Source organism: Bos indicus x Bos taurus, chromosome 1 (assembly GCF_003369695.1).
Source record: "Bos indicus x Bos taurus breed Angus x Brahman F1 hybrid chromosome 1, Bos_hybrid_MaternalHap_v2.0, whole genome shotgun sequence".
Classification (NCBI taxonomy): domain Eukaryota; kingdom Metazoa; phylum Chordata; class Mammalia; order Artiodactyla; family Bovidae; genus Bos; species Bos indicus x Bos taurus.
The window spans coordinates 33,913,326-33,924,546 of record NC_040076.1 but is presented as its reverse complement, the minus strand read 5'-3'; positions in this window follow the sequence as shown (position 1 = coordinate 33,924,546).

Below are 11,221 nucleotides of genomic sequence, written 5' to 3'. Positions count from 1 at the left end.
TGAAGTGAGTAAAAACTACAGGTGATAGATATGGAATGAGCTACACAAGTATGGAGGGGAGCAGGGGTGGGGAAAGTCTTGGCAGGTTTGGGGGATAGATCTTTCACCATATTCATGGAGAACCAGGGAAAAGTGGGTTATAAACTAAAACAGGCACACATAGGCAGGGCACCATGCATGTCTGGAAAATGGAAAATTGAGAGCTGTGTCACATCCTGATTCCATCTAGTTCCTGGTTCTACTAGACCCTCAAAAGTCATGCTCTCACCTACTGCCCCGGGAGGCTAGTGAGATGACATTTCTAAATAAGATCCAAGGTATTATTTACACTGCTATGAAGCAAACATAGGGATCAACTGAATTACACATTGCTGAGAAGACAAAATGTCACATGCACACTGGAGAATAGTTTAATGGGTTTTCCTGGTGGCTCAGACAGTAAAGAATATCCCTGCAATGCGGGACAGCTGGGTTTAATGTCTGGGTTGGGAAGATCCCCTGGAGAAGGAAACGGCTATCCACTCCAGTAGTCTGGCCTGGAGAATTCCATGGACAGAGGAACCTGGAAAGCTACAGTCTATAGGATTGCAAAGAGTTGGAGACACCTGAGGAGTTTCACTTGATGAAGTTAACATACCCTTACTATACGGCAGTCATCCTATGAACACTTATGTTTTTAATCAAGAGAAAGAAAATACATTTAAAAACAACAGTACTGATAACCAAATATTCATACCAGTTTTATTCATAGAAATCAAAACCAGGGAAAAACCCAAAAGACCACCATATGGTTAATGAGTAAAACTGTGAGATACTCATGCAATGATAAGTATTCCACAATAAAAAGATAAAATATTTCTCTTAACCTCAACTGTATGGATGAATCTCAAAAGTATCATGCCAAGTAAAAGAATCCAGAAACAACAGACTGCTGGATGCTGTACAATTCCATTTATATGATTTTCAAAAAAGGTAAAACTATAGTGATAAAAAGTAGATTAGTGATTTCCAAGGGCCAAGTGTTCAGGCAAAGGACAGAATCAAAAGTGCATGTGGCAAGCTCAAAAATGCGCCTCACTCCATGTGGTAAAGAGGAACTTTGCAGATGTGTTTAATTTAAGGACCCTGAGATAGGAATATTATCCTGGACTTTATCCAGGTGGGTCTTTTGTAACTGTGATGAGGAGATGCAGAAGAAGTCACAAGGACAGGCACAGGAAGAGTTACAGGAAGAGAACCAATGTAACAATTAAAGATTGGGGTGGTATGACTGCAAGCCAAGGGAACTTCTAGACACTTCTAGAAACTCTAAGAGGCAAAGAAAAGGAAGGGATTTTCCCCTCGAGCCTTTACAAGGAGAAAGCTCTATCAATACCTCATTTCCGTAAGACTCATTTTGAAATTCTAGTATCTAGAAGGGTAAATGAATACATTTGTGTTGATTTAAGCCATTACTTTTTGGTTGTTTGTTTCAACTGCAATAGGATATTAATGTAGAACATGAGAGAATTAGCCAATAAGTGACGGGAATGTGGTTGTGGTTATAAAACTACATAAATGTCTCAAACCTCATTGAACTATAGACTTTTATGAATTATATGTAAATTATATAAAGTTGATAAAAAGAAAAGTATATTTAATGTGTATTCAATTATCATTCTTACATGTAAATTTACCTGTAATTTCTTAAATTTCTCATCCTCATTTCTCCTATTTATATCTTCAGTTCAGATCATTTTAGTCGCTCAGTCGTGTCTGACCCTTAACGACTCCATGAATCTCAGCACGCCAAGCCTCCCTGTCCATCATCAACTCCAGAAGTCCACTCAAACCCATGCCCATTGAGTTGGTGATGCCATGCAACCATCTCATCCTCTGTCATCCCCTTTCCTCCTTCCCTCAATCCTTCCCAGCATCAGGGTCTTTTCAAATGAGTCAGCTCTTCACAACATGTGGCCAAAGTGTTGGATTTTCAGCTTCAATATCAGTGCTTCCAATGAACACCCAGGACTGATCTCCTTTAGGATGGACTGGTTGGATCTCCTTGAGGTCCAAGGGACACTCAAGAGCCTTATCCAACACCACAGTTCAAAAGCATCAATTCTTCGGCACTCAGCTTTCTTTATAGTCCAACTCTCACATCCATACATGACTACTGGAAAAATCATAGCCTTGACTAGGCGGACCTTTGTTGGCAAATTAATGTCTCTGCTTTTTAATATGCTGTCTAGATTGGTCATAACTTTTCTTCCAAGGTGTAAGCATCTTTTAATTTCATGGCTGCAATCACCATCTGAAGTGATTTTGGATACCCAAAAAATAAAGTCAGCCACTGTTTCCACTGTTTCCCCATGTATTTCCCATGAAGTGATGGGACCAGATGCCATGTTCTTTGTTTTCTGAATGTTGAGCTTTAAGCCAACTTTTTCACTCTCCTCTTTCACTATCATCTTTAGTGAATAGAGGCTCTTTAGTTCTTTTTCACTTTCTGCCATAAGGGTGGTGTCATCTTCATATCTGAGGTTATTGATATTTCTCCCGGCAATCTTGATTCCAGCTTGTGGATTCTTCCAGCCCAGCGTTTTTCATGATGTACTCTGCAGATAAGTTAAATAAGCAGGGTGACAATATACAGCCTTGACATACTCCTTTTCCTATTTGGAACCAGTCTGTTCTTCCATGTCCAGTTCTAACTGTTGCTTCCAGACTTGCATATAGGTTCCTCAAGAGGCAGGTCAGGTGGTCTGGTATTCCCATCTCTTTCAGAATTTTCAACAGTTTGTTGTGATCCACACAGTCAAAGGCTTTGGTATAGTCAGTAAAGCAGAAATAGAGGTTTTTCCAGAACTCTTGCTTTTTCGATGATCCACCGGGTGTTGGCAATTTGATCTCTGGTTTCTCTGACTTTTCTAAATCCGGCGTGAACACCTGGAGGTTCACGGTTCACGTATTGCTGAAGCCTGGCTTGGAGAATTTTGAGCATTACTTTACTAGTGTGTGAGATGAGAGCAATTATGCAGTAGTTTGAGCATTCTTTGGCATTGCCTTTCTTTGGGATTGGAATGAAAACTGACCTTTTCCAGTCCTGTGGCCACTGCTGAGTTTTCCAAATTTGCTGGCATATTGAGTGCAGCACTTTACAGCATCATCTTTCAGGATTTGAAATAGCTCAACTGGAATTCTATCACCTCCACTAGCTTTGTTTGTAGTGATGCTTCCTAAAGCCCACTTGACTTCACATTCCAGGATGTCTGGCTCTAGGTGAGTGATCACACCATCGTGATTATATGGGTCGTGAAGATCTTTTTTGTGCAGTTCTCCTGTGTATTCTTGCTACCTCTTCTTATTATCTTCTGCTTCTGTTAGGTCCATACCATTTCTGTCCTTTATTGAGCCCATCTTTCCAAGAAATATTCCCTTGGTATCTCTAATTTATTGAAGAGATCTCTAGTCTTTCCCATTCTGTTGTTTTTCTCTATTTCTTTGCATTGATCACTGAGGAAGGCTTTCTTATCTCTCCTTGCTATTTTTTGGAACTATGCATTCAGATGCTTATATCTGTCCTTTTCTCCTTTGCATTTCACGTCCCTTCTTTTCAAAGCTATTTGTAAGGCCTCCTCAGACAGCCACTTTGCTTTTTTTCATTTCTTTTTCTTGGGGATGATCTTGATTCCTGTCTCCTGTAAAATGTCACAAACCTCCATCCATAGTTCATCAGGCAATCTGTCTATCAGATCTAGTCCCTTAAATCTATATCTCGCTTCCACTGTATAATCATAAGGGCTTTGATTTAGGTCATACCTGAATGGTCTAGAGGTTTTCTACACTTTTTTCAATTTCAGTCTGAATTTGGCAATAAGGAGTTCATGATCTGAGCCACAGTAAGCTCCTGGTCTTGTTTTTGCTGACTGTATAAAGCTTCTCCATCTTTGGCTGCTAAGAATACAATCAATCTGATTTTGGTGTTGACTATCTGGTGATGTCGGTGTGTATAGTCTGCTCTTGTGTTGTTGGAAGATGGTGTTTGCTATGACCAGTGTGTTCTCTTGGCAAAACTCTACTAGCCTTTGCCCTGCTTCATTCTGTACTCCAAGGCCAAATTTGCCTTTTACTCCAGGTGTTTCTTGACTTCCTACTTTTGCATTCCAGTACCCTATAATGAAAAGGATATCTTTTGGGGGTGTTAGTTCTAGAAGGTCTTGTAGGTCTTCATAGAACCGTTCAACTTCAGCTTCTTCAGTGTTACTGTTCAGAGCATAGACTTGGATTACCATGATATTGAATGGTTTGCCTTGGAAACGAACAGAGATCATTCTGTCGTTTTTGAGATTGCATCCAAGTACTGCATTAATATCTTAGTACCCTTCCAATTGCAACTGAATTCACAAAGTCTTCTAAGATGACTCTACCTTCCTCTATATTCCAGTAGCTCTCAAATTTTATCCATTACATAGCTCTTATGATTTTCTCCCTTGTGGTATAAATATTTGGAATAATTCATCTTCCGTGGCAATTTGTAGGTTTCTTGAAACCATGAATATTTGTGCTCTGAAAGCAATCCAGAACAAATCCTTGCAAATAGCTCTCATTTCATAAAGATGTGTTAAACAATTCATTCATACCTTTATTTAATCAGCAAACATTGCCTGGATCATTATTATGTGCCTGGTTCCACATTAGAAACTAAGTATTAAAACGTCTTTTCTGGTTATCACAAAGTTCTTTCTCTTTTTTACTTCTATAGCCAGAGAGTCAGCACATTTATTGTGCTAAGAATTTCTATTTGTCCATAAAAGAGAGCAAGATAAACACAGTACAGACATCTCCTAATGTGATTAAAAAGCACTCAAACAGCCTTGTGTATCTGGGTTCTATTTGCTCTCTTAGGTATAGAGATCCACACAGTTGGATGACCTGTGATGTCAGTGTGTTATTGCCTACAGTCCTGATTCCTGCTTTGTTAAACAGCATGATGAGCCAGCTATTCAATTTCTTCCTCTCAACTCCAAAGGCACTACGCTGATCTTCCAATTATGTAATAGATTCTGCTGTGGTGGTGACTGCTGTTAACATTTTTACTGTGTATAGCCAGGCTTTCTATCATGCAATCACATTAAATGACAACAAAGCAGTTCTGCAAAAGAAAGGCAAACAATCTAGGTTGGATGACAAAACATACTTTACATTAAATTTTAAACTATTAGCTAATAAAATTGCTGGGAAAATGAAGGTGGTCCCCATATACACTAACTGGATTGCAAATGCTGGCATGTACAATTTTCACCTCATGGGATTCCTATGAGCCTATTTTATTTTTAAGAGGTTTGAACTAAACCATTGTATTCACTGGCCTCATAAAAGTTTGATATCTGATTCAGCTACTACTTCTCTTATTTTTACAGAAATTGTACTGAAAAATGGAAAGTCATGTTTCATATTTTTATTTTATTATAGGAAAAAACCTCTAAAGTGTTACCTAGGTAGAGCTGTAAGTGATACTAATTTCTCTCCTCACAGTTTAGGAGATATAAATTTCTGGAAGATTATAGCTATATTCTGGAAATAAGTGCCTTCTATCTTTTTAGATTTCTATCAACATTTCAAACATTTTTAACTCTGAAAAAAATAATAGTCATTTTTATTGGGACATTATTAGATGAACAAAATATGTTTCAAACCTATTGTCTATCTTCTACTTTTAAATGTTTACACTAACATTTTACTATTTATTTTTCAAAATTAAAGATTTTGAAAAAATTTTACAGTGAATATCTGTTTATGATTAAATTTCACTTGACTTTCTTATTCACACACCTATCAATTCCTCTGGGGCTTCCCAGGTGGCTCAGTGTAAAGAATCTGCCTGCCAATGCAGGAGACACAAGATATATGGATTCGATCTGTGGGTCAGGAAGATCCCTTGGAGTGGGAAATGGAAACCCACTCCAGTACTCTTGCCTGGAAAATTCCATAGACAGAGGAGTCTGGTCCTACAGTCCATGGGGTTGCACAGAGTCAGACATGACTAAGCCACTGAGCATGTGCATGTACACACACACCAATTCCTTTATCAGTCCAAGGATACATTTTATTCTGGACATATTTCAAGTAAATTAACTGCATAAATCAGTGAATTTTCCTCTAGATACTTTAGAACATGCAGCATTATTAGAATTCAGTATTTATTTATAGTTTTTTATTTGAAAAAACCTACATACACAAAGTGCAAATTTTAAATATCCACTCATTAATTTTCTGACATAGCTTACAGTTGTGTCACCAAAACTTCTGTCAAGATACATATGAACTTCACTCTCAGACATCTCTGTCAGTCCTCCTTTCCATTCAATATCCTCTCCTTCATGCTCAAGGTCAATCTCAACTCTGATTTTTTCCACTGTACTTTAGTAGCTACTTATCTATATTCTTGAGCCAAGAAATGTAGTGAATTTTGAAACAGAAACTACAAAACAGAAAAATGGCCCAAAATGACAGAGTAAAGGACTCTGAAAATCCGCTTATCCATAAAAGTGAAAAGAGCACACAGGAAAACTGTCAAAATAAACTTCTTGAGAACTCTGGAAATTACTAATGACTGGTAACCATCTCAGAGGCATTTATTTAAAAATAGAAAGGAATTAAACAGCCAAATCTCAGTTTAAAAAAAGGTCACTTTGTATTATTTTCAGTTCAGTTCATTTGCTCAGTCCTGTCCGACTCTTTGCGACCCCATGAACCACAGCACGCCTGGCCTCCCTGCCCATCAGCAACTCCCAGAGTTCACTCAAACTCATGTCCATCCAGTCAGTGACGCCATACAGCCATCTCATCCTCTGACGTCTCCTTCTCATCCTGCCCTCAACCCCTCTCAGCATCAGGGTCTTTTCAAATGAGTCAACACTTCGCATGAGGTGGCCAAAGTATTGGTGTTTCACATTCAGCATCAGTCCTTCCATGAATACACAGGACTGATCTCCTTTAGGATGGACTGGTTGGATCTCCTTGCAGTCCAAGGGACTCTCAAGAGTCTTCTCCAACACCACAGTTCAAAAGCATCAATTCTTCGGCGCTCAGCTTTCTTCACAGTCCAACTGTCACATCCATACGTGACCACTGGAAAAACCATCGCCTTGAGTAGATGTACCTTTGTTAGCAAAGTAATATCTCTGCTTTTTAATACACTATCTAGGTTGGTCATAACTTTCCTTCCAAGGTGTAAGTGTTTTTTAATTTCATGGCTGCAATCACCATCTGCAGTGATTTTGGAGCCCCAAAAAATAAAGTCTGACACTGTTTCCACCGTTTCCCCATCTATTTCCCATGAAGTGATGGGACCGGATGCCATGATCTTAGTTTTCTGAATGTTGAGCTTTAAGCCAACTTTTCACTCTCCTCTTTCACTTTGATCAAGACTTTTTAGTTCCTCTTCACTTTCTGCCATAAGGGTGGTGTCATCTGCATATCTGAGGTTATTGATATTTCTCCCGGCAATCTTGATTCCAGCTTGTGGATTCTTCCAGCCCAGCGTTTCTCATGATGTACTCTGCATATAAGTTAAATAAGCAGGGTGACAATATACAGCCTTGATGTACTCCTTTTCCTATTTGGAACCAGTTTGTTGTTCCATGTCCAGTTCTAACTGTTGCTTCCTGACTTGCATATAGGTTCCTCAAGAGGCAGGTCAGGTGGTCTGGTATTCCCATCTCTTTCAGAATTTTCCACAGTTTGTTGTGATCTACACAGTCAAAGGCTTTGCTGTAGTCACTAAAGCAGAAATAGACGTTTTTCTGGAACTCTCTTGCTTTTTCAATGATCCAGCAGGTGTTGGAAATTTGATCTATGGTTCCTCTGCCTTGTCTAAAACCAGCTTGAACATCAGGAAGTTCACGGTTCACATATTGCTGAAGCCTGGCTTGGAGAATTTTGAGCATTACTTTACTAGCGTGTGAGATAGGGCAATTGTGCGGTAGTTTGAGCATTCTTTGGCATTGCCTTTCTTTGGGTTTGGAATGAAAACTGACCTTTTCCAGTCCTGTGGCCACTGCTGAGTTTTCCAAATTTGCTGGCATATTGAGTGCAGCACTTTCACAGCATCATCTTTCAGGATTTGGAATAGCTCAACTAGAGTTCTATCACCTCCACTAGCTTTGTTCGTAGTGATGCTTTCTAAGGCCCACTTGACTTCACATTCCAGGATGTCTGGCTCTAGGTGAGTGATCACAGCATCGTGATTATCTGGGTCATGAAGTTCTTTTTTGTACACTCTTCTGTGTATTCTTGCCACCTCTTCTTAATATCTTCTGCTTCTGTTAGGTCCATACCATTTCTGTCTTTTATCAAGCCCATCTTTGCATGAAATATTTCCTTGGTATCTCTAATTTATTTAACAGATCTCTAGTCTTTCCCATTCTGTTATTTTCCTCTATTTCTTTGCATTGATCACTGAGGAAGCCTTTTTTTTTTTTAATCTCTTCTTGCTATTCTTTGGAACTCGGCATTCAGATAGGAATATCTCTCCTTTTCTCCTTTGCGTTTCACTTCTTTTCTTTTCACAGCTATTTGTAAGGCCTCCCCAGACAGCCATTTTTGCTTTTTTGCATTTCTTTTCCATGGGGATGATCTTGATCCCTGTCTCCTGTACAATGTCACGAACCTCCGTCCATAGTTCATCCGGCACTCTGTCTATCAGATCTAGTCCCTTTAATCTATTTCTCACTTCCACTGTATCAAATCCCTTGATTTGATTTACATCATAGCTGAATGGCCTAGTGGTTTTCCCCCACTTTCTTCAATTTCAGTCTGAATTTGGCAATAAGGAGTTTATGATCTGAGCCACAGTAAGCTCCTGGTCTTGTTTTTGCTGACTTTATAGAGCTTCTCCATCTTTGGCTGCTAAGAATATAACCAATTTGATTTTGGTGTTGACCATCTGGTGATGTCCATATGTAGAGTCTTCTCTTGTGTTGTTGGAAGCGGGTGTTTGTTATGACCAGTGCATTCTCTTGGCAAAACTCTATTAGCTGATCTATACAGATTCATTTTGATATTTGGCAAAACTAATACAATATTGTAAAGTTTAAAAAACAAACAAACAAAAAAACAAACAAGCAAAAAAAAACCTCTATTAGTCTTTACCCTGCTTCATTCCGTATTCCAAGGCCAAATTTGCCTGTTACTCGAGGTGTTTCTTGACTTCCTACTTTTGCATTCCAGTCCCCTATAATGAAAAGGACATCTTTTTTGGGTGTTAGCTGTAAAAGGTCTTGTAGGTCTTCATGGAACCATTCATCTTCAGCTTCTTCAGCATTACTGATCAGGGCATAAGCTTGGATTACTGTGATGTTGAATGGTTTGCCTTGGAAACGAACAGAGATCATTCTGTCGTTTTTGAGATTGCATCCAAGTACTGCATTTCGGACTCCTTTGTTGACCATGATGGCTACTCCATTTCTTCTAAGGGATTCCTGCCCACAGTAGTAGATACAATGGTCATGTGAGTTAAATTCACCCATTCCAGTCCATTTTAGTTTGCTGATTCCTAGAATGTCAATGTTCACTCTTGCCATCTCCTGTTTGACCACTTCCAATTTGCCTTAATTCATGGACCTGACATTCCAGGTTCCTATGCAATATTGCTCTTTACACCATGGGACCTTGCTTCTCTCACTGGTCACATCCACAACTGGGTATTGTTTTTGCTTTGGCTCCATCCCTTCATTCTTTCTGGAGTTATTTCTCCACTGATCTCCAGCAGCATATTGGGCACCTACCGATCCTTGGAGTTCCCCTTTAAGTATCCTATCATTTTGCCTTTTCATACTGTTCATGGGGTTCTCAAAGCAAGAATGCTGAAGTGGTTTGTCATTCCCTTTTCCAGTGGACCACATTCTGTCAGACCTCTCTACCATGACCCTTCCGTCTTGGGTGGCCCCACACGACATGGCTTAGTTTCATTGATTTAGACAAGACTGTGGTCCATGTGATCAGATTGGCTAGTTTTCTATGATTATGGTTTCAGTGTGTCTGCCCTCTAATGCCCTCTTGCAACACCTACTGTCTTACTTGGGTTTCTCTTACCTTGAACATGGGATATCTCTTCATGGCTGCTCCAGCAAAGTGCAGCCTCTGCTCCTTACTACTTTGCTGTGATCATGTCCTTTTGTAAGTGATGGTGATGATATATAATAACACTTGTATCTCTCAAATATCCTTATTTGATAAAATATAAATTTGGATACTCTTTTGACATTGTGGATTTTTTTTTCTTTCTGTAATTTTACTAGTCTTTGAAACCCCCAAATATGTGATCCACTATGTGAAAATGCTAGGAAAGCTACAAAAGTGTAATAAAACATGACGTGTTCCTATCTTATATAAGCACAGAACACTTGCTGCTGAGAAAACTCTTGTTTGAAAGCAATAAGGTTATGCTCAGTGTCCAGAAATGTAAATGTCTTTACTGTCTCCTGGATTCCTTGGCTCATGGAAAGAAGGAGAAAGACTCAACTAGATGATTTTCTCCTTGCTCCCTTGGAATACCACCTGAAGGTGTTAGGACTCTCTTCAAGTCCCAGGCCGTAGGCACCTGAGTTTTCTGTCCATAAAGTGAACCCTGAAGGTGAGATGCCATTCTTTTTGCCATTCTTTAATTTTTATTTCACAGAGCATGTGCCTTATCCTACAAGGTGAAGAAGAAAGATTTGTTGTCCACTTGATTGTTGTCAGTAATTCTACCATAGGCACAGAATACCTATTGTGGGTGAAAATAAATGTAACTTTTTCTTATATAAACATTTAAAATGGAAACAAATAATTTTAAGTATTTTTTTTTCTAAAAAAGGTAAGACAGCCTGTTCATACAGTATTAAGATGGCAATATCCTCAAGTTGATCTACAGATTCAATATATTCCTTTCAAAATACTAGCTAACACTTTTTCCCCTAAATTACCAAGATAATGCTAAAAACCATATGAGAATGCAAGAAAACTTAAATAACCAAAGCAGTCTTTAAAAAGAAAAAATTTTTGGAGGTCTCACACCTCCGAGTTTTGCATCATCAAGCACAAGCAACCCAAATTTATTTCTGAAATCTAAAATCCCTGCTTTTTTATCCCTAATCCATCACACTTCCTATTTTAATGCAAATGTATATACATATGTGACAGGCATACATTAACATAAATTTTTAGAATTACACAAAAATTATTTTATGAAATATTT